This window comes from Trachypithecus francoisi, unplaced genomic scaffold, assembly GCF_009764315.1.
Source record: "Trachypithecus francoisi isolate TF-2019V2 unplaced genomic scaffold, Tfra_2.0 Lachesis_group15, whole genome shotgun sequence".
Classification (NCBI taxonomy): Eukaryota; Metazoa; Chordata; class Mammalia; order Primates; family Cercopithecidae; genus Trachypithecus; species Trachypithecus francoisi.
In genome coordinates this window covers 64,072,894-64,097,633 of record NW_022681460.1, presented here as the reverse complement: position 1 = coordinate 64,097,633, position 24,740 = coordinate 64,072,894, and the positions used below count along the sequence as shown (strand labels likewise).

The following is a 24,740-nucleotide window of genomic DNA, read 5'->3' as shown; positions in this document are numbered from 1 at the left end:
AATGTACCATTTCATACAGATTGACTCTCCAACTCAACCTCTGAGATCCTAACTTTCCTTAAAACCAAAAGAAAACAAATGAGCAGAACAAGGGATAGAAAGTATCTTAGAAACTATTAGTCTCTATTACAGGTTGGATTGTGTCCCCTCCCCACAAGAGATATATTAAAGTTCTGGCCCTGGCACAGTGGCTCACGCCTGTAATCCCAGCACTTTGGGAGCCCGAGGTGGGCAGATCACTTGAGTTTGGGAGTTCAAGACCACCCTGGCCAACATGGCGAAACCCTGTCTCTTCTAAAAACACAAAAATTAGCTGGGCATGGTGGTGCACACTTGTAATCTCAGCTACTCGGGAGTCTGAGGCAGGAGAATCGCTTGAACCCTGGAGGCGGAGGTTGCAGTGAGCCGTGATCATACCACTGCACTCCAGCCTGGGTGACAGAGTGAGACTCCACCTCAAAAAAAAAAAAAAAAAGAAGAACAAAAGAGACACAGAGACAGGGAAACGAGAGAAGACGGCCACATGGTGACAGGTGCAGAGTGGAGTGATACAGCTACAAGCCAAAAAACATCAAGGATTGCTAGAAAACACCAGAAACTAGAAGAGGCAAGGAAAGGTTTTTCCCTACAGGTTTCAGAGGGAACATGGGCAAAACCTTGACTTCAGTCTTCTGACCTCCAGAGCTCTGAGACAATATGTTTGTGTTATTTTAAGCCACCCAGTTTGGCATACAGTATTTGGTAGCCCTCGCAAACTAATAGTTTCTAAGATACTTTCTATCCCTACGTTGTTCTGCTTTGCTGCTCTTATGTGGTTGAGAAGGAGCCAAAGGTACCAAGTTCTTTTCCTTGTGAAGTTCAGATGGATGCCCAGATGAATGGGGCAAGAGGGATGAGGGAGGGGATTACAGACTGTGGGATTATAGACTTTTAGCATAAGGCTTTGATTCCAACAGTTGTCAAATTGAGGTTACACACTGAGTCTTGGTTAGGGGGGCACTTCAGACAGTCCCTGACATACAGCAGACCCTCAAAAAAGGTTGCTTTTCTGGATATATTACATTAATACAAAGAAGAGCTGAAGAAATACATTCAAAAGCTGTTTGATGTGAGCTCAACTGCTGACTCCATCCCCCAGCCCAGTTCCATGCTGCTTCTGTCCACTCCTTTATTTTTTTGGATTTTTGCCAAAGTTCCAGGATGTAAAGGCCCCCTCTTCAAGGAACATTTATTTGGAATGTCTTGCTACACTCGAAAACACAAATCTCTCTTGGTTTGTACCTTGTTGTCTTAACCAGAGCAAAATCCAGTTGGTAAACAAACCAAAAAAAAAACCAAAACCTATTTTGGCCTCCACAGCTGCCACCCCTTACCTCCATCTCTCACACATTTTCTAGTATGTAAACAACTTGTGACTGTGAGGACGAGTAGATTTTCACAGGGATAGAAACTGAGAGTACAGCCATTCATCGCTCTGTGGACAAATCTTCAAATCCATGCCTTTTCACTCACTGGAATGTAAGAAGTTAACGGTATTTTCACAGGATAAATCTGGATGTTTCCATAAATCTTAAGTTGTTCATGCTAACCACGAGTGTGTCCATTAGTAATACATGAGATCTCCAAAAGATTTAGGAGAGACATTGGTGAAGGTGTTTATTTTTATTTATTATTATTTTAAATTAAATTAAATTTTCATAGAGTCTTGCTGTGTTGCCCAGGCTGGTCCTGTTGTTTCCTTTTCCCTTTCTTTCCTTCCTTCCTTCCTTCCTTCCTTCCTTCCTTCCTTCCTTCCCTCCTTCCTTCCTTCCTTCTTCCCTTCCTTCTTTCCTTCCTTTTCTTTCTTTCAACAGTCTCACTATGTTGCCCAGGCTGGAGTGCAGCGACACCATCAGGGCTCACTGCAGCCTCTACCTCTGCAGGATCAGGCGATCCTCCTGCCTCAGCCTCCCAAATAGCTGGGATACGTAGATTTGGAGTGGGTATCCATTTCAGGTAGGAGGAAGAACAGTATTAGCAAAGGCAGAGACAAGAAAGCACCATGCATTTTGGAGATAATAGAATCAAGCTTTTCGGAGTGGAAGGGATTTTAACACATTGGTTAGTCCAGTGATTTTTCATATCACGTTAAATTGCAGAACTCTAAAAGATGATTTAGAGACAATGTACAAAGCAGACAAAAGTGGAGCTGATCTGAGTAGATTGGGGTGGATCTAGTGGGACCCAGCCATGATGATATGAGAGACCCATGTGTAACCTTCATAAGAGAAATGTAAACTGAAGTCAAGATAAGGTTTGGTTAACAAATACAGATAGGAGGAGAATTGAATAAATAGAGACATTCATGTCCCTGGGTGGAGAAGTGTCCATTGTTACCTAATTAATGTATACCTTTACTGCTATTCCAACTCAAACCCTCATGGAAGTTTTGTAGAACTTAATCTTTTTTTCAGAAAGAAGACTCTAGAATTAGGAGAATTACTCTAACATTTAACAGTATATTGTAAAACTGTAGTAATTTGCATTCTATATATTTATCACATAATACTATAATACTTTCTAATACATAATAAAGAACAGTGTGATAATGGGTATACAAGGCTTATCCAAAGATAAGCCTTATTATACAACAAAATTAAATACATAAGAAAAAGCCATTACAAAATCAAAGGGAAAGATAAAGAAAAATGGAGTTTTCTTTGGGAATAATATATACGTCATCTGGATAAAACTCCTATTGTTATTCACTACAAACCTATACCAAAATAAGTTCCAGATGATTTAAGGTTTTAATATATTTTAAAATATAAAAAAGAATAAAATAAATTAAATAGGTAGTAAACATCTAGATAGAAAAATGACATTCTATACTAAGAAACACTTGAAATCAAAAGATGAACAGATTTGAATAGATACAATGTTAAATTGCTCTAAGTAAAAAATAAAAATAAAATCAATAACCAAAAATAAGGCACCAATAGGCTGAAAAGTGCAAAAACAAACACTATACAAACTTAATAACCTTTTTGTATGATTTCATAAAGTAAGGAACATCACCAAGACCTTCCCCACAAAATGAGTAGACAACCCACCAAATAAAATTTGCAAACACATATATGGAAAGATGATTAAACGTATTTGCAGGCAAAGAAATGCAGACTTTGGCCGGGTGCAGTGACTCACGTCTGTAATCCCAACACTCTGGGAGGATGAGATGGGTGGATTGCTTCAGCCCAGGAGTTTGAGAATAGCCTGGCAACACGGTGAAACCCTGTCTCTACCAAAAATACAAAAAAGTTATCCAGGGATGGTGGCGCACACCTGTAGTCCCAGCTACTTGGGAGGCTGAGGCAGGAGGATCACTTGAGCCTGGGGGGTTGAGGCTGCAGTGAGCCGAGATGGCACCTGCACTCCAGCCTGGGCAACAGAACGAGAACTTGTCTCAAAAAAAAAAAAAAAAAAAGGAAAGGAAATATATAGGCTTTGATTTTTTTTGTCATTCTAGCCAATTAACCTTTTCTAAAGAAATTATTGCCGGGCGCGGTGGCTCAAGCCTGTAATCCTAGCACTTTGGGAGGCCCAGACGGGCGGATCACGAGGTCAGGAGATCGAGACCATCCTGACTAACACGGTGAAACCCCGTCTCTACTAAAAACTACAAAAAACTAGCCGGGCGAGGTGGCGGCGCCTGTAGTCCCAGCTACTCGGGAGGCTGAGGCAGGAGAATGGCGTGAACCCGGGAGGCGGAGCTTGCAGTGAGCTGAGATCCGGCCACAGCACTCCAGTCTGGGTGACAGCGCGAGACTCCGTCTCAAAAAAAAAAAAAAAAAAAAAAGAAATTATTATGAAATTCCAACTAGCCTAAAAGTAAAAGTTTTTTTTTTCTTTTTTGAGACAGTCTCATTCTGTTGCCCAGGCTGGAATGCAGTGGTGCAATCTTGGCTCAATGCAACCTCCACTTCCTGGGTTCATGATGCAATTCTCCTGCCTTAGCCTCCTGAGTAGCTGGGATTACATGCGTGTGCCACCACACCAGGCTAATTTTTGTGTTTTTAGTAGAGACAGGGTTTCACCATGTTGGCCAGGCTAGTCTTGAACTCCTGACCTCGGGCGATCCAGCTGCCTCCCCATCCCAAAGTGCCAGGATTACAGGCATGAGCCACTGTGCCCCATCTAAAATAGTATTTTTAAGCGTCTATCCTTAAAATAATTCAAAAAAGTGAGAAAAGTTAGATGTACAAAGCCATTCAGAGCAGTATTATTTATAACATCAAAAAGCTAATATGCAAACAAATGAATAAATTAAGCCACAATGGAAGATTGGTTAAGTAAAATGGAATATACTAACTTGATAGCAGATTATGCATTCATTTAAAATTTTTAATGCAAAAACTGTGCAAAATGATTTTATGTTGAGTAGAGGCAACAGCAAACCTGTGTTACCCCTACTGTATCCCCAGTGCTTAGCACAGCACCTTGTCCCCAGTAGCGAACCAATATGATTTGTTAAGTGAATGAAAACTGCACACACATGGTATGACTCTGGACCATGTAAAACCTACTTACAGAGAAAAGAATGAAAAGAAATAACAATAATGGTAGAAGTGTAGAAGCTATACTCCTACTTTACATTTCTTTTCATTTTTTGAAAAAAAAAATAAGAGGCAATGCCCAAAATATTATACAGGGAGTACTTATAATTGTTCATCAAACTTTAACTGGGTGTCCTGTATTGTTATTTGCTAAGTCTAGAAAACCTACTAAACATCAGATTTCAAATCCTTATAGTTAATGTTTGCTTGTTTTATATAGACATATGTTTTTGAGACAGGATCTGGCTCTATGACCCAGGCTGGAGGGCAGTGGCACAAACGCAGCCCACTGCAGCCTCCCCTCCTGGGCTCAAGTGATCCTTCTGCCTCAGTCTCCCAAGTAGCTGGGACTGCAGATGTATGCCACCATGCCTAATTAATTTTGAAATTTTTTGTAGAGGTAGGGAGTAGCGCTTTGTTGCCCCGGCTGGTCTTGAACTCCTCAGCTCAAGTGATCTTCTCGCCTTAGCCTCCCAAAGTGCTGGGATTACAGGTGTCAGCCACTGGGCTCAGCCCCTAACAGTTAATTTTTGAAGTTTATTGAACCAATCAGTTTCCTTGATGCATGTTATTTTTTTCTTCCTCATATATAATTGTGTGTATTTTTTCTGTATAGAAAAAGTGTAAACAAAGAGAAAAACTGCACTAAATCCCGCTACCAAAGATAACTACCATTTATATTTTAAGACATTCCCTACATATATGCATATAAGATTTATATATGTAGTTTTACACACATATGAAATCATACCATAGATGCTTTCTTATAATCGTGTTTTTTGCTATTTATGTTTTCCTTGACTGCCAATTTCACTGCCTGTTCAGAGGTCTGACTTCCATAAAAATCCCATTTACTTACCATTCCCGGGGGCCAGCAGTACATGGGCCACATATGCAGATGATTAACTGGTAGTTTGTTGTTTTTCTGGCAAATCACATAGCACAGGCTTACAGAGGGGCCTCCCTTGAGAGCACAAGCCCAGAACCTGTTATCTAAGCCCTCCAGAGTCTTGAAAAAGAGACACAATTTTGTGAGGAATATGTTCATGTGAATTGGTACTTACTAGGCTTTATTTCATCTCATACCAATTTTGTTCCAGAAACTTCCTAGAAAGCTATGAAAATATGAGACAACGACCATGGATAATACGATATCTGGGAGAGGTACTGATTACACAATGCAGTCTTTTTTTTTTTTTTTTGAGACGGAGTGTCACTCTGTCACCCAGGCTGGGGTGCAGTGGTGCAATGTTGGCTCACTGCAAGCTCCACCTGTCAGGTACAAACAATTCTCCTACCTCAGCCTCCTGAGTAGCTGGGCTTACAGGTGCACACCACCATGCCTGGGTAATTTTTGTATTTTTTGTGGAGATGGTATTTCACCACGTTGGTTAGGCTGGTCTCAAATTCCTGAGCTCAAGTGATCCACCCACCTTAGCCTCCCAAAGTGCTGGGATTACAGGCATGAGCCACCAGGTACATGAGCCACCTGGCCCATGCAATGCAATCTTAGCGGCTGAATTCAACATTTATTGAGCAGCTACTATAGGCCAGACACAGGGTTAAGCACACAAAGAATAGGAAGACCAAGAAAATGTACCCCAGCCAGAGGAAGCTTCAACTTACTCAACATAATATGAAATAGACATTCATCTATGATTCTACCATTCAGAAATACTATTATTAACATCGATCCAGATATAATAATTATAATGCCTAGCACTTACAGAGTTTTTCTTTTTTCTTTCTTTCTTTTTTTTTTTTTTTTTTAATAGAGACAGCCTCTCACTAGGTTGCCCAGGCTGGTCTCGAAGTCCTGGGCTCAAATAATCCTCCCACCTCGGCCTCTCAAAGTGCTGGGATTACAGGCGTGAGCCACCACATTCAGCCTGCAGCTCTGATTTTATACAGACTTTAAGAGTTTTAATAGTCACTTATGAAATCCTCAAAATATTATTGCAATATACAATTTGTATTTCTATTGCATGGATGGAGAAACTGAGGCAAAGAAAGAGTATTTAACTTGCCTTAAATTGCACAGCTACAATGTGGTAGGGCCTCAATTCAAAACCAATGTCTCTCCATAGATGAGACAGAGAGAGCGAGAGAGAGAGAGAAGAGAAGAGAGATGACATTGCTTTGGAAACCAGATTTTGAAACAAATTGCATACAACACTTACTATGTGTCAATTACTGTCCTGAGTATTTTAAATAGTATGATTTATTTTATCCATAAAGTTAGCATGTACTACTTATTTCATCCAGACAACTTAGTGACCACAAGTGACTTTAAGAACCTTAACAAGGGCTAGACTGCCACAACAACTGGGGTTGCCTTGCATTTCATTAGAGCTTCTCTACATTAGGGGGTTCTGCCTCACCTGAAAATCAAGATCCTTTAGGTGAAACTTTTCAAGTCTGCTTTCCCAGCCTTGACTTTCATGGTCACACCTGAAGTTGTTTATCTCTGGACCCATCTCCTGGAAGGTTTAGGCATGATTGATAAATGCCCATGCACAGGTGAGCAACAGCCCCGGATTGTTAGCTGTATAATTGCATCCATACACCTGAAAAATGTGAGCAATTTCGCTCCGAGCTCTAAGGTGGTCATATGAGCAGATTTTCAAGTGATGTGTGGGAAACTGAGAACACAATTGTCAGCCTCGGAGCAATGAGCACCACCCAAAGGGAGGTAGTCCTGGGAGGTGGCGCTGTGCAGACCTCCAGGACCCAGCGGTATCAGCTGCCTTGAGCGAGTGAAGCTCCATGGTGAGTGTGCCAGAGAACAGCTTTCATTTCCTCTCATCCATCCCTTTCTCTTGGGTAAAATGAACCGTAAGGTTTCTATTCACTTTAGTGTATACATTTTAAATATACCCTATAAAACCACAGGCGGCATGAATTCAAGATGCCCACATCATCGTAATTCTGCATACAAGCTGTGTTTTATGATTTGGATCCAGTCTTTTTAGGATTTTTCAATAGGACCAGACTCCAGACTGCAGGGAAATGAAAAGAAGGATAATGATATGAAGTTTCACGTCACTGCTCAGTTTCCAACACTGTTGTCCTGTAGTCACCAAGCGGGTGCATTCTTTGTGTGCAGTGAAGTGAGTGGATGGGTCAGGCTGAGCAACGCCCAGGTAGGAGGGATGCTTGGCCTTCCTGTGCTCCTCCTACTGGCTCTAGGTGTCCTCTGTGGGTTGTGATTGGTCATGTGAGCAAGCGAGCACATGGGCCTGTGTACATTTCTGCATTTCCGGGCTAGCCCTGCCTTGCAGTGCCAGAGAAACATGTGCTTCAGTAGGGTCAGATTGGTCATGCATCTGTGCTCAGCTTGAATGAGTGGCCTCCCTGAAGAATTCCAGCTTGCAGAGGCACTTTCAAAATGCAGTGAGCTCAGGTTCCAGGAGCTGTTACGGCAGTTTTTGTCTTGACACTCCTTTCCCCTGAACTCCACTTTGGGAAGAAGGAAAGAAGCCACCATGGGCCAGGCGGGCGACAGAGCAAGCCCTAGCCAGATCGCAGGACATCAGAGGCCTGCTCCTTCACTCCAAAGTGGGCTTCATTTACTCCTTTTCAAGCAACAGGACAGTCTGTTCAATGTAGGGGAGCCTTTAAGACGTGGGGGCGGGGAGGGGTCATATTTTTGGCCTCACTCCTGCTCTGCGGCCTTTCTCATGAATGCAGACCAATGTGCATGAATGTGGCCAGGACACAGGCTTTTCGCTCAGAACGCTCACATGAAATGTTAAGGATCTCTTGTTCCCTGTAACTTTAGACGAGGTTTCAAAACACAGAATCCATGCTGGAAGCACCAGGCCAGCAGCGGGTGGTGGGCTGTCTTCGGAGCAGATGGAACAAAGGATTGGGTTCCCAAGTTCCTATGGTAAGACAAAAGGGCAAGATGTCAACCCAGGACCACCCAAGGAAAATTAAATACAGATCCACTTTTGATGGTTTATGTTAACAGAGGGGAGATGGGGTTTTGATCTTGGGAAAAACAAACATCACAAACTCTACCATAATCACTGTTTCTCACACCCTACAGTAGAGTAGCAAGAACTGCTAGGTAGCCACAAACACACAAGTGGGGTGGGAGCTTCTGTTTCTTCTGTTGTTCAGTGTGCCTTCCATGGGCTAGAGAGCACTGGGCAATGTCAAGAAAAGGCGCCCTGGGTTTCCCAGCCAGCCACTGAGAAAGAGAAAAAAACGAGTCGTCCAGCAGTCAACTCCCCTTTCTCAACTCCATATCTGGGATCAGAGGCCCTCCTGGCTCAGCCCTGGATCGGGGGAGACCACCCACCCACACGTCCCTCTCAGCCACAGCAGTGCCCATCACACTGGAGCTCCTACGCAGCCTGGGATTACAGGTGGAATAAACATTGCCAACTCTATTCTCAACCCAAATCTTTTTCTAGCTTTTTTAAAAAATGCATTATGAGGCTGGGCACGGTGGCCCACGCCTGTAATCCCAGCACTTTGAGAGGCCGAGGCGGGCGGATCACCTGAGGTCAGGACCAGCCTGGCCAATATGGTGAAACCCCATCTCTACTAAAAATACAAAAAAATTAGCTGGGCATGGGGGTGGTCACCTGTAATCTCAGCTACTCAGGGGGCTGAGACAGGAGAATCACTTGAACCCGGGAGACAGAGGTTGCAGTGAGCCGAGATGAAATCATTGCACTCCAGCCTGGGTGACAGAGCAAAACTCGATCTCAAAAAAAAAAAAAAAAAAAAAGGAAAAGAAAAGACAAAAACCGTTAGTGAAAAATTTCAAGCATACTCAGAAGCAGAGAACATTCTACAAGGAACCCGAGATTCAGCAGTTACCAAGATTTGCCACACTTCTTCATCTATCCCAATTTTCCTCTTTCTTTACAGCAAATTTCAGATATCATGTCATTTTAGCCCCTCATCCTTCGGGATGCATCTCTAAAAATATGGACATTTTCTTACAGAATTTCAATGTCATTGTCACTCCTAAAAAATTAACAGTAATCCCTTGATATTGTCTATATCACAGTCCATATCAGATTTCCTGTATTTCATAAAATTGTCTTTATTAGTTAAGTTTCGTTAGTAGCCAAGAAAGATCTGCACATTTCATGTAGTTGTGATGCCTCTAGGTTCACCTTTCCTGCCCTACTCCTTGAATCAGCCATTTCTCTAAGAGTCCTTGGTTTCTTTTATTGGAAAATGGTGTTAGAAACTGAGTCACTGTGCCCGGCTGATTCATTTTTATAATCCCAGCACTTTGGGAGGCCGAGGGAGACGGATCACCTGAGGTCAGGAGTTCGAGACCAGCCTGGCCAATATAGCAAAACCTCGTCTCTAGTAAAAACACAAAAAATTAGACAGACGTGGTGGCAGGTGCCTGTACTTGGAAGCCTGAGGTGAGATAATTGCTTGAACCTGGGAGACAGAGGTTGCAGTGAGCCGAGATCGCGCCATTACTCTCCAACCTGGGCAACAGAGAGAGACTGTCTTTTTTTTTTTTTTTTTTTTTTTTTTTTCTGAGGCGGAGTCTCGCTCTGTCGCCCGGACTGGAGTGCAGTGGCCGGATCTCAGCTCACTGCAAGCTCCGCCTCCCGGGTTTACGCCATTCTCCTGCCTCAGCCTCCCGAGTAGCTGGGACTACAGGCGCCCGCCACCTCGCCCGGCTAGTTTTTGTATTTTTAGTAGAGACGGGGTTTCACTGTGTTAGCCAGGATGGTCTCGATCTCCTGACCTCGTGATCCGCCCGTCTCGGCCTCCCAAAGTGCTGGGATTACAGGCTTGAGCCACCGCGCCCGGCCGAGAGACTGTCTTAAAAAAAAAAAAAAAAAGAAAAAGAAAAGAAAGGGGGGCGGAGCAAGATGGCCGAATAGGAGCAGCTCCAGTCTCCAATTCCCAGCGCGAGCGACACAGAAGACCAGTGATTTCTGCGTTTTCAACTGAGGTACTGGGGTCATCTCGCTAGGGAGTGCCGGACAATCGGTGCTGGTCAGCTGCTGCAGCCTGACCAGCGTGAGCTGAAGCAGGGTGAGGCATCGCCTCACCTGGAAGCGCAAGGGGGAAAGGAATCCCTTTTTCCTAGCCAGGGGAACTGAGACACACAACACCTGGAAAATCGGGTAACTCCCACCCCAATACTGCGCTTTAAGGAAACAGGCACACCAGGAGAATATATCCCACACCTGGCCGGGAGGGTCCCACGCCCACGGAGCCTCCCTCACTGCTAACACAGCCGTCTGCGGCGATCTATCCGCAAGGCAGCAGCGAGGCTGGGGGAGGGGCGCCCGCCATTGCTGAGGCTTAAGTAGGTAAACAAAGCCGCTGGGAAGCTCGAACTGGGTGGAGCTCACAGCAGCTCAAGGAAGCCTGCCTGTCTCTGTAGACTCTACCGCTGCGGACAGCGCACAGCTGCAGTCCATTAGGGGAAAGAGCGGGGGCGGTGCAGACGCGAACGACTCTGTCTGACAGCTTTGGGGAGAGCCGTGGATCTCCTAACGCGGAGGTTGAGATCCGAGAACGGACAGACTGCCTGCTCAGGTGGTCCCTGACCCCTGAGTAGCCTAGCTGGGAGACATCCCCCACTAGGGGCAGTCTGACACCCCACACCTCACAGGGTGGCGTCACCCCTGAGAGGAAACTTCCAAAGAAAGAATCAGACAGGTACACTCACTGTTCAGCAATATTCTATCTTCGGCAACCTCTGCTGCTGATACCCAGGCAAACAGGGTCTGGAGTGGACGTCAAGCAATCTCCAACAGACCAACAGACAGTCCTTCTGACTGTCAGACGGAAAACTATCAAACAGGAAGGACACCTATACCAAAACCCCATCCGTACGTCAACATCATCAAAGTCCAGAGACAGATAAAACCACAAAGATGGGGAAGAAGCAGGGCAGAAAAGCTGGAAATTCAAAAAATAAGAGCGCATCTCCCCCTGCAAAGGAGCGCAGCCCATCACCAGCAACGGATCAAAGCTGGTCAGAGAATGACTTTGACGAGATGAGAGAAGAAGGCTTCAGTCCATCAAACCTCTCAGAGCTAAAGGAGGAATTACATACCCAGCGCAAAGAAACTAAAAATCTTGAAAAAAAAGTGGAAGAATTGACAGCTAGACTAATTAATGCAGAGAAGATCATAAACGAAATGACAGAGATGAAAACCATGACACGAGAAATACGTGACAAATGCACAAGCTTCAGTAACCGACTCGATCAACTGGAAGAAAGAGTATCAGCGATTGAGGATCAAATGAATGAAATGAAGCGAGAAGAGAAACCAAAAGAAAAAAGAAGAAAAAGAAATGAACAAAGCCTGCAAGAAGTATGGGATTATGTAAAAAGACCAAATCTACGTCTGATTGGGGTGCCGAAAGTGAGGGGGAAAATGGAACCAAGTTGGAAAACACTCTTCAGGATATCATCCAGGAGAACTTCCCCAACCTAGTAGGGCAGGCCAACATTCAAATTCAGGAAATACAGAGAACGCCACAAAGATACTCCTCCAGAAGAGCAACTCCAAGACACATAATTGCCAGATTCACCAAAGTTGAAATGAAAGAAAAAATCTTAAGGGCAGCCAGAGAGAAAGGTCGGGTTACCCACAAAGGGAAGCCCATCAGAATAACAGCAGATCTCTCGGCAGAAACTCTACAAGCCAGAAGAGAGTGGGGGCCAATATTCAACGTTCTTAAAGAAAAGAATTTTCAACCCAGAATTTCATATCCAGCCAAACTAAGCTTCATCAGTGAAGGAGAAATAAAATCCTTTACAGATAAGCAAATGCTTAGAGATTTTGTCACCACCAGGCCTGCCTTACAAGAGACCCTGAAGGAAGCCCTAAACATGGAAAGGAACAAGCGGTACCAGCCATTGCAAAAACATGCCAAAATGTAAAGACCATCGAGGCTAGGAAGAAACTGCATCAACTAACGAGCAAAATAACCGGTTAATATCATAATGACAGGATCAAGTTCACACATAACAATATTAACCTTAAATGTCAATGGACTAAATGCTCCAATTAAAAGACACAGACTGGCAAACTGGATCAAGAGTCAAGACCCATCAGTCTGCTGTATTCAGGAGACCCATCTCACATGCAGAGACATACATAGGCTCAAAATAAAGGGATGGAGGAAGATCTACCAAGCAAATGGAGAACAAAAAAAGCAGGGGTTGCAATCCTAGTCTCTGATAAAACAGACTTTAAACCATCAAAGATCAAAAGAGACAAAGAAGGCCATTACATAATGGTAAAGGGATCAATTCAACAGGAAGAGCTAACTCTCCTAAATATATATGCACCCAATACAGGAGCACCCAGATTCATAAAGCAAGTCCTTAGAGACCTACAAAGAGACTTAGACTCCCATACAATAATAATGGGAGACTTCAACACTCCACTGTCAACATTAGACAGATCAACGAGACAGAAAGTTAACAAGGATATCCAGGAATTGAACTCATCTCTGCACCAAGCGGACCTAATAGACATCTATAGAACACTCCACCCCAAATCAACAGAATATACATTCTTCTCAGCACCACATCGCACTTATTCCAAAATTGACCACATAATTGGAAGTAAAGCACTCCTCAGCAAATGTACAAGAACAGAAATTATAACAAACTGTCTCTCAGACCACAGTGCAATCAAACTAGAACTCAGGACTAAGAAACTCAATCAAAACCGCTCAACTACATGGAAACTGAACAACCTGCTCCTGAATGACTACTGGGTACATAACGAAATGAAAGCAGAAATAAAGATGTTCTTTGAAACCAATGAGAACAAAGATACAACATACCAGAATCTCTGGGACACATTTAAAGCAGTGTGTAGAGGGAAATTTATAGCACTAACTGCCCACAAGAGAAAGCAGGAGAGATCTAAAATGGACACTCTAACATCACAATTAAAAGAACTAGAGAGGCAAGAGCAAACACATTCAAAAGCTAGCAGAAGGCAAGAAATAACTAAGATCAGAGCAGAACTGAAGGAGATAGAGACACAAAAAACCCTCCAAAAAATCAATGAATCCAGGAGTTGGTTTTTTGAAAAGATCAACAAAATTGACAGACCGCTAGCTAGACTAATAAAGAAGAAAAGAGAGAGGAATCAAATAGACGCAATAAAAAATGATAAAGGGGATATCACCACCGACCCCACAGAAATACAAACAACCATCAGAGAATACTATAAATGCCTCTACGCAAATCAACTAGAAAATCTAGAAGAAATGGATAATTTCCTGGACACTTACACTCTCCCAAGACTAAACCAGGAAGAAGTTGAATCCCTGAATAGACCAATAGCAGGCTCTGAAATTGAGGCAACAATTAATAGCCTACCCACCAAAAAAAGTCCAGGACCAGATGGATTCACAGCTGAATTCTACCAGAGGTACAAGGAGGAGCTGGTACCATTCCTTCTGAAACTATTTCAATCAATAGAAAAAGAGGGAATCCTCCCTAACTCTTTTTATGAGGCCAACATCATCCTGATACCAAAGCCTGGCAGAGACACAACAAAAAGAGAGAATTTTAGACCAATATCCCTGATGAACATCGATGCAAAAATCCTCAATAAAATACTGGCAAACCGGATTCAGCAGCACATCAAAAAGCTTATCCACCATGATCAAGTGGGCTTCATCCCTGGGATGCAAGGCTGGTTCAACATTCGCAAATCAATAAACGTAATCCAGCATATAAACAGAACCAAAGACAAGAACCACATGATTATCTCAAGAGATGCAGAAAAGGCTTTTGACAAAATTCAACAGCCCTTTATGCTAAAAACGCTCAATAAATTTGGTATTAATGGAACGTACCTCAAAATAATAAGAGCTATTTATGACAAACCCACAGCTAATATCATACTGAATGGGCAAAAACTGGAAAAATTCCCTTTGAAAACTGGCACAAGACAGGGATGCCCTCTCTCACCACTCCTATTCAACATAGTGTTGGAAGTTCTGGCTAGGGCAATCAGGCAAGAGAAAGAAATCAAGGGTATCCAGTTAGGAAAAGAAGAAGTCAAATTGTCCCTGTTTGCAGATGACATGATTGTATATTTAGAAAACCCCATTGTCTCAGCCCAAAATCTCCTTAAGCTGATAAGCAACTTCAGCAAAGTCTCAGGATACAAAATTAATGTGCAAAAATCACAAGCATTCTTATACACCAGTAACAGACAAGCAGAGAGCCAAATCAGGAATCAACTTCCATTCACAATTGCTTCAAAGAGAATCAAATACCTAGGAATCCAGCTTACAAGGGATGTAAAGGACCTCTTCAAGGAGAACTACAAACCACTGCTCAGTGAAATCAAAGAGGACACAAACAAATGGAAGAACATACCATGCTCATGGATAGGAAGAATCAATATCGTGAAAATGGCCATACTGCCCAAGGTTATTTATAGATTCAATGCCATCCCCATCAAGCTACCAATGAGTTTCTTCACAGAATTGGAAAAAACGGCTTTAAAGTTCATATGGAACCAAAAAAGAGCCCGCATTGCCAAGACAATCCTAAGTCAAAAGGACAAAGCTGGAGGCGTCACGCTACCTGACTTCAAACTATACTACAAGGCTACAGTAACCAAAACAGCATGGTACTGGTACCACAACAGAGATATAGACCAATGGAACAGAACAGAGTCCTCAGAAATAATACCACACATCTACAGCCATCTGATCTTTGACAAACCTGAGAGAAACAAGAAATGGGGAAAGGATTCCCTATTTAATAAATGGTGCTGGGAAAATTGGCTAGCCATAAGTAGAAAGCTGAAACTGGATCCTTTCCTTACCCCTTATACGAAGATTAATTCAAGATGGATTAGAGACTTAAATGTTAGACCTAATACCATAAAAACCCTAGAAGAAAATCTAGGTAGTACCATTCAGGACATAGGCATGGGCAAGGACTTCATGTCTAAAACACCAAAAGCAACGGCAGCAAAAGCAAAAATTGACACATGGGATCTAATTAAACTAAAGAGCTTTTGCACAGCTAAAGAAACTACCATCAGAGTGAACAGGCAACCTACAGAATGGGAAAAAATTTTTGCAACCTACTCATCTGACAAAGGGCTAATATCCAGAATCTACCAAGAACTCAAACAAATATACAAGAAAAAAACAAACAACCCCATCAAAAAGTGGGGAAAGGATATGAACAGACATTTCTCAAAAGAAGACATCCATACAGCCAACAGACACATGAAAAAATGCTCATCATCACTGGCCATCAGAGAAATGCAAATCAAAACCACAATGAGATACCATCTCACACCAGTTAGAATGGCAATCATTAAGAAGTCAGGAAACAACAGGTGTTGGAGAGGATGTGGAGAAATAGGAACACTTTTACACTGTTGGTGGGATTGTAAACTAGTTCAACCATTATGGCAAACAGTATGGCGATTCCTCAAGGATCTAGAACTAGATGTACCATATGACCCAGCCATCCCACTACTGGGTATATACCCAAAGGATTATAAATTACTCTACTACAAAGATACATGCACACGTATGTTTATTGCGGCACTATTCACAATAGCAAAGACTTGGAATCAACCCAATGTCCATCTGTGACAGACTGGGTTAAGAAAATGTGGCACATATACACCATGGAATACTATGCAGCCATCAAAAAGGATGAGTTTGCGTCCTTTGTAGGGACATGGATGCAGCTGGAAACCATCATTCTTAGCAAACTATCACAAGAAGAGAAAACCAAACACCGCATGTTCTCACTCATAGGTGGGAACTGAACAATGAGATCACTTGGACTCGGGAAGGGGAACATCACACACTGGGGCCTATCATGGGGAGGGGGGAGGAGGGAGGGATTGCATTGGGGAGTTATACATGATATAAACGCCATGCACATGTACCCTAGAACTTAAAGTATAATAAAAAAAAAAAAAAAAGAAAGAAAGAAACTAAGATCTAGGCCTGTTGCTATTGCTCAGTTATTGGGGTGCTTGTTGCTATTGGGGTGTTATTGCCTCTAAGCCTTTCAGCTGAGAGAGCAAGGAAATATATGTCCATATATTATATTTGCCTATGTATATCTATATATCTAAAAATAGTTCTATATGTACCATCTGTATCAGTATTAAGCTAAGCATGAGTCATACTGATGTCTCCAATGCTAATTCAGTGCCATCTGGATCATTCTAACACCCTCCCTTGCTTACCTGTAACCTCCCACTCCAACAGTGAGAAAACTGGCTTCCAACATCCATATTTACCCTTGACTTCTTCTTCTTCTTCTTTTTTTTTTTTTAAGATGGAGTATCGCTCTGTCTCCCAGGCTAGAGTGCAGTGGTGTGATATATAGCTCACTATAGCCTCCAACTCCTGAGCTCAGGCGATCCTCCCACCTCAGTCTCCCAAGTAGCTGAGACTACTACTACAAACCATCAAGCCCAGCGAATTTTTATTTTTTGTAGAGATGAAGTTTTTTTTTGTTGCCCAGCCTCCTTGACATCTTTTTAACCTACGTCCACCCTCCAGAAAAAATCACTACAAAATCCATTCTAAGTTATTTAAAACAGAAAAGGAATTTATTAAGTGATTTTTTTTTGGCGGGAGGGGGGCGGTGGAGTCTCACTTTGTTGCCCAGGCTGGAGTGCAGTGGCGTGGTCTTGGCTCACTGCAATCTCCACCTCCTGAGTTCAAGAGATTCTCCTGCCTCAGACTCCCGAATAGCTGGGACTACAGGTGTCCACCACCAAGTCCGGCGAATTTTTTTTTTTTTTTTTTGAATTTTTAGTAGACATGGGTTTCACCATGTTGGTCAGGCTGGTCTCGATCTTCTGACTTCAGGTGATTCACACACCTTGGCCTCCCAAAATGCTGGGATTACAGGCATGAGCCACTGCCTGTATATTTTTAAATATACTACCAAAATTTCCATGGGAGTCCAAGAATCAGGTGTGGGGCTTTGCAGCTAGCGCCACTCCAGACCAACTGTGCACAAATGTGGCAGGCCACATGTTTTTCATTCAGAATGCTCAGATGAAATGCCATGCCAGGCCCGGGCTCTGCCAGTGTGTGGTGCCAGAATCTCCACCACTGCTGCCCCAAAGCCAGGCACCCACACCACCACCCTCTCACAGGAGCTGTTTCCTTGCACTACTTTCCTTCTAAACAATGTCTCAGTTGGGCTCTCACTGGCAGAGCCTGTGTCAAAGACTAAGCCCTAACCCCAAGGGAAAGTGAGCTTCCTGCTTCCTCCAAGGGAAGTCAAGATTCATAGGGCATGAAATTCCCCAAAGAGAGAAAAGCTGTCCAAAAGATGTTGGGTGGCTATTTTAAAAATTATGTAGCCAGAGGGTTGGGCACGGTGGCTCATGCCTATAATCCCAGCACTTTGGGAGACTGAGGTGGGCAGATCACCTGAGGTCAGGAGTTCTAGACCAGACTGGTCAACATGGTGAAACCCCGTGTCTACTGAAAATACAAAAATTTGCTGGGCATGGTAGTGCATGCCTGTAATCCCAGCTACTTGGGAGGCTGAGGTAGGAGAATCACTTGAACCCAGGAGGTGGAGGTTGCAGTGAACTGAGATTGTGCCACTGTACTCCAGCCTGTGTGACAGAGCAAGACTCCGTCTCAAAAATAAGTAAATAAATAAGTAATAAAAATAAAAATTACAGAGTAGGATTTTGTGTCAACCAAAATCATTCCTAACTAAGAATCTGCACGGGAATCACCAAGCCCAGAGGGTAGTCTTCAGGCTTTATCCTATTGGCCTCATTGTGCTATCTATGGGTGAGCCCAGGGTTCCTGCAGGTAAGTTGTTGGAAGTCTCACCCCTGACTGCTGCTACAATTCTCTCTCCTTCCCTCTTACTTTGCAGGTAATTGTTTCTCAGCCTCTCATGGGCCCTTCTTCCTATACACATTTTATGTATTTTTTTCAATTATTTATTAATTGAATAGGTAATATACACATGGTAAGAAATAAAAGGTAAAAAGGGGCGTATAGTAAAAGTTAAGACTATCTTCCTTACTATCCATGTTATTTCCCTCTCCAAAGACTGTCTGTTAGTTTCCTATATTTTCTTCCAGAGATATTCTATGTATATATAATCAAAAATATTCAGCTGGGCGCGGTGGCTTATGCCTGTAATCCCAGCACTTTGGGAGGTCGAGGCGGGCGGATCACATGGTCAGGAGATTGAGACCATCCTGGCCAACATGGTGAAACCCCGTCTCTACTAAAAATACAAAAATCAGCTGGGCATGGTGGCATGTGCCTGTAATCCCAGCTACTCAGGAGGCTGAGGTAGGAGAATCACTTGAACCAGGGAGTCAGCGGTTGCAGTGAGCCAAGACTGTACCACTGCACTCCAGCCTGGCAACAGAGCAAGACTCCATCTCAAAACAAACAAACAAACAAAATTCATAAATTTTTCCATCCAACTTCCGGGATGAAGGTGTATCATGCTTTACACCTTCAGCCTGCATTTTGCTTCTTTTATTTAATTATATATCCTGGAGATGGTTTAATAGCAAAGCATGTAGAACAGCTTAGTTTTTGTAAAGACTGCCTTGTATTCCATTGTATTATTAATTATTCATTAAACTAGTCCTATATTAATGGATGACTATTTCAAATCTTTTACTTATTACAAACAAAGCTGCAATGAAGAAACTTGTATATCTATAATCTTGTATATGTGCCAGCATATCTGCAGGAAAATTCGCAGAAATAACATTTCTGGGGCAAGGGGTATGTACATTGCAAATTTTGATGAATACCATCAATGACTTTGCATAAATGCGCTAATGTCTATTCCCACCAACAAAACATGTGAGAGTGTCTCTTCCCTAACCTCTTGCCAACACGGTCGTTACCAGATTTTTTTTTTACCTTTGCCAATCTAATAGGTAACCCATGCGACCTCATTTTAGTTTTGCGCCTTTGTATGTCTTGTGTTATAAATCAGGTAAAGCATCGTGTTAGGCCAGGCACAGTGGCTCACGCCTGTAATCCCAGCACTTTGGGAGGCCGAGGCAGGTGGATCACTTGCAGTCAGGAGTTCGAGACCAGCCTGGCCAACATGGTGAAACCCCATCTCTACTAAAAATACAAAAATTAGCTGGGTGTGGTGGCGTGTGCCTGTAACCCCAGCTACTCGGGAGGCTGAGGCAGGAGAATCACTTGAACCCAGGAGGCAGAGGTTGCAGTGAGCCAAGATCACACCACTGCACTCTAGCCTGGGCAACAGAGCAAGTCTTTGTCTCAAAAAACATAAATAAAAAGCATCATTTTACCTGACTTAAGTCACGGAAGAGGAAATACACTGGTTTTCCTCTTCTGTGGCTTGTCTCTTTGTATCCTTTGCCACCTTTTCACTGGGAAGTTAGTAATTTATATTGATTTATAAGAATTCCTTATAAATTAAGGAGATTGTGCTAGGTGAAGATCTGGAAAAAGGGCCTTCCAGGGAGGGAAACAGCCAGCACAAACCCAGGACCAAGCAAAATGTGTCCTGGGAAAAGAAAGACCCATGATGTAGCACACCGGGAGAAGCCAAATGACGTCACAGGGTGGAGGCCACGTCACACTGTATCTGATCACCCCGCGATGTTTTCCTAACTGCAATGGGAAGCCGCTAGAGAGTTTTAAGCAGAATCCGCTGAGGAGAATTTGGATCTGGCCACCTGCATGAAGGGTGGTAACATTTATCAAGATGGGGAAGATGAAGAAAAGGATGATTATGATGGTAAAGCCTAGGGAGGGATAAAAAGTTCTACTTTCGATGTTTTAACCTGGAGAGGCCTGGCTATCCGCCTTGGAGAGTCCAGCAGACTGGTGGATTTCTGAGTTTAGCGTTCAAGAGAAAGGTCAGTGCTACAGATAAAATTTGGAGTCATCAGCATCTGAATAGCATTTACAGCCTTGAGGCAGGGTGAAATTACCAAGGGCGAAAGTACTGAGACGAAGGGACTTCAACCTTTAGAACGCAGGAGGAGGCACCAGCGAAGGAGGCAATGAGATAGGAGTAAAGCCAGGAGAGAGTGGTGCCCATGGAGCCAAGAAAAGGCCGTGCTTCTAGAGGAAGGTGTCAGCCACTGAACGCCATAATGAAACCAAGTTGATGAGGATTGACCAGTGACTTAGGCAAATGGGGATCAGTGGTAACCTTGACGATGGTAATTTCAGTTCTCTGGTGGAGATGGAAGCCAAAGGGCAGTGAGTTGAGGATGGAGTTGAGTAGAAACAGCACAGATAATTGTCAAGAACTCTTGCCATGCAGAAGAGCAAGGGCAAAGGATTGGGACAGTTGCTACAGGGTAATGTGGGCTCAGGGCTTTTTGGGTTTTGTTTGGTTGGTTTCTTTTTTTCTTTCTTTCTCTTTTTTGAGACAAAGTCTCGCTCTGTTACCCAGGCTGGAATGCATTGGCACAATCTCAGCTTACTGCAACCTCTGCTGCCCAAGTTCAAGCAATTCTCCTGCCTCAGCCTCCCAAGTAGCTGGAATTACAGGCACCTGCCTCCATGCCTGGCTAACCTTTGTACTTTTAATAGAGACTGGGTTTTGCCATGTTGGCCGGGATGGTCTTGAACTCCTAACCTCGGGTGATCCGCCTGCCTTGGCCTGTTGGTTGACCCAAAGTGCTGGGATTACAGGCATGAGCCACCACACCCAGGCGGTTGGTTGTTTTTAATTATGGATACTCATGGGTCTATTGATCAGAATGACCCAGTGGAGATGGAAAAATTGATGACACCAGAGACAGGAAGGAAATTGCTGGAATGAAGTCCTCTAATCACTTTGCAACCTCTTTCAGGAATGTTAAGCGCAGCCTCCTCTGAAGTAAGAAGTGAGTGAGTAGGGTGTGGAGTGGCCTGGAGTCCTAATGGCACCCTGAAAGCTGAATGTGATGAATGTGGAGTGGTGAAGGAAGGTGGCAGGAGAAGCAGCAAGATAAAAGGAAGAGAAACTAGCATATACTGGGCAGTAACCTTGTGCCAGGCAGACATAGGAACTTTGAAGTACCTTTGGAAGAATGGTTTGAATATTTATATCCTTTGTTTTGGATTTTCATTGTGGTAAACTATACATAACCTAAAATTTCAGAGTGGGAGACAATCTTCACAATCTATACATCTGACACAGGACTTACATCCAGAATCTGCAACGAACTCAAACAAATTAGTAAGAAAAAAATGAACAATCCCATCAAAAAGTGGGTTAAGGACATGAATAGACAATTCTCAAAAGAAGATATACATGTAATCCCAGCACTTTGGGAGGCCGAGACGGGCGGATCACGAGGTCAGGAGATCGAGACCATCCTGGCTAACACTGTGAAACCCCGTCTCTACTAAAAAAATACAAAAAACTAGCCGGGCGAGGTGGCGGGCGCCTGTAGTCCCAGCTACTCGGGAGGCTGAGGCAGGAGAATGGCGTGAACCCGGGAGGCGGAGCTTGCAGTGAGCTGAGATCCGGCCACTGCACTCCAGCCCGGGCGACAGAGCGAGACTCCGTCTCAAAAAAAAAAAAAAAAAAAAAAAAAAAAAAAAAAAAGAAGATATACAAATGGCCAACAAGCGTGTGGAAAAATGCTCAACATCACTAGTGATCAGTGGAATGCAAATCAAAACCACAATGCGATACCACTTTACTCCTATAAGAATGGCCATAATCAAAAAATCAAAAAATAATAGATATTGGCGTGGATGCAGTGAAAAGGCAACACTTCTTCACTGCTGGTAGGAATGTAAACTAGTACAACCACTCTGGAAAACAGTGTGGAGATTTCTTGAAGAACTAAAAGTAGAACTACCATTTGATTCAGCAATCCCACTACTGGGTATCTACCCAGAGGAAAAGAAGTCATTACACGAAAAAGATACTTTCACACGCATGCTTATAGCAGCACAATTCACCATTGCACAAATGTGGAACCAACCCAAATCCCTGTTAATCAATGAGCGGATAAAGAAACTGTGGTATATACGTTCGATGTAATACTACTCAGCCATAAAAAGGAATGGATTAATGGCATTCACAGCAACCTGGATGAGATTGGAAACTATTATTCCAAGTGAAGTAACTCAGGAATGGAAAACCAAACATCGTATGTTCTCACTCATAAGTGGAAGCTAAGCTGTGAGGATGCAAAGGCATAAGAATGACACAGTAGACTTTGGGGACTCAGGAGGAAAGGATGGGAAGCGGGTGAGGGATAAAACACTACAAATTGGGTTCAGTGTATACTGCTCGGGTGATGGGCGCACCAGAATCTCACAAATCACCACTGAAGAACTTATTCACATAACCAAATAGACCTGTGGAATTCCCCAAAAACTTGTGGAAATAAAAAATTAAAGAAAAAACAAAATAAAGTGGAGAAGTATAAAATAAAATTTAAAATCCCTAAAATTTACCATTTTTACCATTTTTAGGTACACAACTCAGTGGCAGTAAACCACAGTGTTGTACAACCGTCACCACTATCCACCTCCAGAACTTTATCATCCCAAACTGAAACCGCATCCATTAAACAATATTCCGCTTTCCCCTCCTCCTAGCCCCGACTAAGCTCTTCTGCTTTCTGCCACTATGACTTTGCCTATTATAGGTACCTCATGTAAGTGAAGTTATATAATATTTATCCTTTTGTGCCTGGCTTCTTTCACTTAGCATAATATTTTCAAGGTTCATCCATGTTGCAGCTTATATCAGAATTTAATTCCCTTTTATTATGGCTGAATAATATCCCACTATCTGTATAGACCACACTTGGTTTATGCATTCCCCTGTTGAGGAACGCTTGGGTGTTTCTGCCTTTGGCTATTGTGAATGATGCTGCTATGAACATGGCTGTTTGAGTACCTGTTTGAGTCCTTGTTTTCAATTATTTGCAGCATGTATCTAGAAGTGGCACCCTTTTTTTTTTTTTTTTTTTTTTTTTTGGTTAATGCTCACAGCAGCCCTCAGACAGCTGCTCTTCAGGCTGGGACCCCTTCTTTATTCCTTTAGTGGGAGGCCGTATGCTGCCAGCTCCCAACACAATTCCTCAAACTGGATTCCCCTTCTTTATTCCCAACATAGTTCCTCAAACTGGATATTGTCCATTGGTTTTGCTCTCAAATAGATTGAGGTTCCTCACCAGTCTCTGGTCCTCAGCCTCTTAGTTCTATGGCTCTTTTGTTTGCAGAAGAGAGTCCCATCACAGGCTCTGGTGGGGAAGGTAGGCCACACCTCTTGGTCCCATGGCTGACTGTAGTGAGAAAGGGGTAAGCGTGAGGGGGCTGCCTTATTGGTATAAGGTGCTTGGTTATAGACGCCGCATGTATATGTCTGTAGGTAGACTTCTGCCTTGGTTTTTGGATCCTTTTGAGTTGCAAAAGAACTTTCTCTCCTGAAGTCACGCTGCTTCTGGAAAGAGCTAAAACCTGACTTTTCCAGGTAGAAAACAGTCATCTGAAAGCAAGTCATGATAACGTCATCACTTGAATATTTTGGATGTGCTAAAACATAACACTTTAAACACTAGAAGATAGATTATCATGATAGTAGATTGGGCTAGGAAAGTTACTTATAGAAAACAAGTAAAACAATAGAACTGCAACGATTTTTAACAGCTAAGATTTCCTGTAAACCACTATAGTCACTGGATAGCCTCTCCCTTAAGATATACAATTATCTTGTGATCCAAAAATAGCTGGTGTCAGCATTGTTTCAGCAAAGTTTCCCTTAAAATATAATTTTGCTTTCCTTTTATTATGTTGTGATCTGCACTATTCTATAGAACCTCCTTCTCTTTACAAAGACATTCCTGGAATAAAAACCAATTTCGTGGCCCATGGGGGAGAAAAAAAAAGTAAGTTCTTAGTGAATATTTCTGGCTCCTTTCTGGATTGCAACAAGCCAGCGAGTACCTCAACAGAAATCCTGTTGGTGGGTGGGGCAAGGGTCAGAATTGGGGACTTGAATTACACAATGATAGAGTAGCCAGGATTATAGCTTTTTTTTTTAGACAGGGTCTCGCTCTGTCACCCAGGCTGGAGTGCAATAGCACAGTCTCAGCCTACTGCAACCTCTGCCTTCTGGGTTCAAGCAAACCAGGATCATAGCTCTCGCACTGCCATGCGTAGATAACTGCGGCACAC

At 43.1% G+C, this 24,740-nt stretch overlaps 1 pseudogene across 1 annotated transcript in view; it reads right to left on the bottom strand.

Annotated features, from left to right (window-relative positions):
- Nucleotides 1–24,066, bottom strand: part of LOC117097383 — a 31,503-nt pseudogene extending 7,437 nt beyond the window's left edge. Inside the window, exon 1 of the transcript XR_004442932.1 lies at nucleotides 23,738–24,066. The product of XR_004442932.1 is annotated as a eukaryotic translation initiation factor 4B-like (transcript). The remainder of the gene's footprint in view (nucleotides 1–23,737) is intronic.
- Between the last annotated feature and the right edge of the window lie 674 nt (nucleotides 24,067–24,740).